Raw genomic sequence first — 3,516 nt, 5'->3', positions numbered from 1 at the left:
CGCCCCGCCCGGCGCCCGCCGCCACCATTGGCTCTCCGCGCCGGGCGGGACGGCACGGCCCCACCCCCGCTCCGCCCCCCCGCGCAGGGGTAGCGCCACCCCCGTGGCCGCCGAGAGGGGGTCCGGGCCGGGGTGGGGGGCTCGGGGGGGTCCCGGGCCCGTGCGGCCGGGTCGCCGCACCGGGCACTCCGGGCTTCTCCACACGCAGCCGCGGGTGCACCCCTGTCCGCGCCGGTCCCGTGCGGAGAGCCCGGGCCTGGGCCGGCGCGGGGTCACGGTGCAGCGGACCGCTCCCCCGTCGCTCCCCGTCGCGACAGCGTCCGGCAACACCTGTACGTGCGTGTCGCGCTGCCGGCACGGCGGCCCTGCGCGCGCAGCCCTTCCTGCCGGTGCGGAGGGGCCGGGGGTGGGGGAGGGCGGCCCCCCCAGCCTGGGCCAGCTTGGCAGAGCCTGCAGCCCAGGCCGGCTCCATCCATCCACCCCCCAGTCTATCTGTGCCCCTGCCCGCAGGAGAGGAGGCCGCACCCGCTCGCGAGGTGCCGGGAGGTGGGGGGGGGGGGGCGGAGAGCTGCCCTGGGGGAGGCTGCACCATGAGGGGCACCCCTGCACTTCTGAGTGGCTTGCTTTAGCCTTTTCCTGACGCCTCCACAATATTAATTTCCAGGGTACTGCCAGAGCCCCCCACCCTGCAAAAGCTGCTTGGGGACATGGTTGTGTTGCCTTCCATGGTCTGTCCCAGTGCTTGCTTGCACTCAGGAGCTGCTTGCAGTGTCCTCAGCCCTTCCTGGCCCTACACCATCCTGCAGGATGCCGGTTTGGCCCTTGCCTCTCTCAGCCCGACCTCTGCTGCCACTCACTCACAGTGAGCTCCCTCTCCCAGCCAGGGGTGGGAGCAACAGGGGATATAGGGGTTTAGGGCTGTACAGGTATAATATATATGCTCCTCTGGGCAACCATCCAGTCCCAGATGGCAGTGCCATAAGGGTGGCCAAGCCTGTGTGTCAGGGCGAAGGAAGGATCCCGTAGAGACCCTGAGCTCCCCACCTGTGAGGCTGCAGCCCCACTCGGCTTTGTGGGGCTTAGTCTTGTTTCTGGACAAAGGCCAGGAGCACTCCCTGGAAAGGACCAAGCCTGGCTTGCTCCTGCGATCGCCTGGAGGTGGTGTGGGTGCTGCAGAGCAGGCAAGCCGCCACCTGCTTCCAGCTTCTGGGAGAGGGGGCGAGGAGCTGCCTCCCTGCTCTGCCCGGCAGCCTGGAAACCAATGGGCTTCCCCCGAGCAGGTCACTGAGATCCAGTTCACTGCTCTCCTGGGAGTTTCCAGCTCTCTGGAGAGGTGCATGGGATGGAGCAGGACTGCAGCCTCCTCTGCCACGAGGGAAGACCCACCACTGCAGGCCAGAAAAATGGGGTATGGTGGAGGTGCCTAGAGGCTCCAGCAGTTTCCATGCCAGGGTACGGCTGGTTCAGACGTCCTACTCCAGGCCTGTTTGATAGTGTGGGTCTCCAGCTGGGCTGGCATCCCAGAACCCTCTGCTCCCTGCTCCACTTGACTCCCTGGCAGCTCTCTGCTCTCCAGCCCTGAGCAGCATTGGGCTCTGCTGGAGCACAAAGGCATCTTCCCAAGTAACTGTGCTAAAGCCAACACTTACAAGCACTGTGCTGCCCAACAGGTCCTTCCTATCCCTCTGCTAGCCTCAGGAGTGACACAACATCCCCTTGCTGGATGAGCCCTCTGCTGCTGCTGGGCTGCTGCGCACTGCACAGAGGTTTCCACTGCCTGCAGCTCTGCTCATTATTACACAGCCCTTTGGCTGAGGTTGTGGCTGGGGAGCAGGTACCAGGCAAACACCCAGCCCTAGGCAATCAGGCAGCACAGCTGGCAGAAGCTCTCCTTTCTTTGGGGGGTGTGTGGGGCCCCAACTGGCAACCTTGAGCTGGTGGGTATGCAACTGGTTTGCCCCCCAGCCCCTCTGCCAGTGGGCTGGCAGCATTGATGTTGGGCTTCCTGCACAAAGCACCCAGCTGCAGAGGCATACTGAGCCATGCTGATAAAGCAGCTTTGGATGCACAGCTGTCAGCATGTGCAGTGGTATTTATCCTGCCACTGCTCCTGCAAGTATTCACTTCTACTGGTTTCCTTTACCCCAGGTAATGACCTAGCCACATCCTCGCAGACCCACCTCAAAGCACCAGTGCAGCAGGGGGCCACAGCCCTGCTCTGCTCCACGAAGCATCCTGCTGGGGCTCCCCAGGGTGGTGAGGTGTGTGTGCACCCAGCCAAGCGCACCCTTGGGAAAGCAGACCTCCTTATTCCTGTGAAAGTGGAGCGAGGAGAGATTTACAAAACCCTCAGGGAGCACAGGGACTTGGGCTCCAGGCCTGGCTCTGGGGAGAGCAGGGAGGGCTGTGGGCATGCACAGGTGAGGGTGTGATCTCACCCGCTTGCAGAAATCACAGGGTTGCTGTCATGTGCCAGTGTAGGTGGGCAGATTGCCAAGCAGGCGGGACAAACCTGCACCAGGGACCAGGGGCCTGGGGCTCCCTGACCTTTGGGTTCCCTTTGCAGATATGTAATGGTAGATACCAGTGATGGAATTTTATTGTACCAGCTTGTGTCTGGGACTGGTCTGGCCCAGAGGTTGGGGACACCTGCCTGACTCAAGAGTAGGACAATGCACACCAGGATGGGGACCTGGCTGCAGCACCAGGGAAGGAGAGTTCAGTTTCTTTTGAGCCTGTGGCCTTTCCCCTGGGCATGGCAGCAGAGAGAAGTACAGGGGCAGTCATTACCACTCTGCTGTCCTGCCAGTGCCACCCTGGCAGTGCAGGGCTGCACAGGCTGCTGGAGACCTGGCCACATGTTGAGGAGGGTCCTGGAACCCCTCTCGCCACCCTCCTTCCACTTGCTTCAGCAACACGGAGTTTTCCCAGCCTTGTCCCTCCTCTCCTGGGAACACCTGACACTCACAAACCTGTGTTGCTCCTGCTCACCCCACACCCAGCACTTTGTGACCACTCCCAAGGTCACAGATCAGCTGGACCTGCTGGCCCCATCTCCTGGAGGAAGTCAGGGAGATGAGACCTGCCACCCCAGGGGGATGCTTCGTCCAGGCACACACGCCTGGCTGACAAAAGCAGCTGGACATGCTCAGGGAGGAGGAGGGGGGGGAGGACGAGGAGGATAGCTGCACCATGCTGTTTGCCCATGGCAAGCACACGTGTAGCCTGACGCTGCCACTCCTCTGTGTGCTGACACCAGGGCAGCTCCTGTGGAGCACCCTGCTATTATAAACAGTGATGTCATGCTGGCTGGTTTTTGGGGCTCCCAGACCCGCTACCCAGGGCACTCCATGGTGGAGGGCCCTGGTGGCACCCAGCTCCCACGCAGGGGAAAAGCTCCTCTGAATCCCTGGGCTGCGAGAGCAGCAGGGGTCTCAGTGCCTCCTCCTCCTCCTCCTCTCCCTCCTGGGGACTACAGCATTGGTTATGAGGATGTGCCAAGATCTCTCCAGTCAG

This window comes from Falco cherrug, chromosome 1 (genome assembly GCF_023634085.1).
Source record: "Falco cherrug isolate bFalChe1 chromosome 1, bFalChe1.pri, whole genome shotgun sequence".
NCBI lineage: Eukaryota > Metazoa > Chordata > Aves > Falconiformes > Falconidae > Falco > Falco cherrug.
This window is presented reverse-complemented; position numbering follows the sequence as displayed.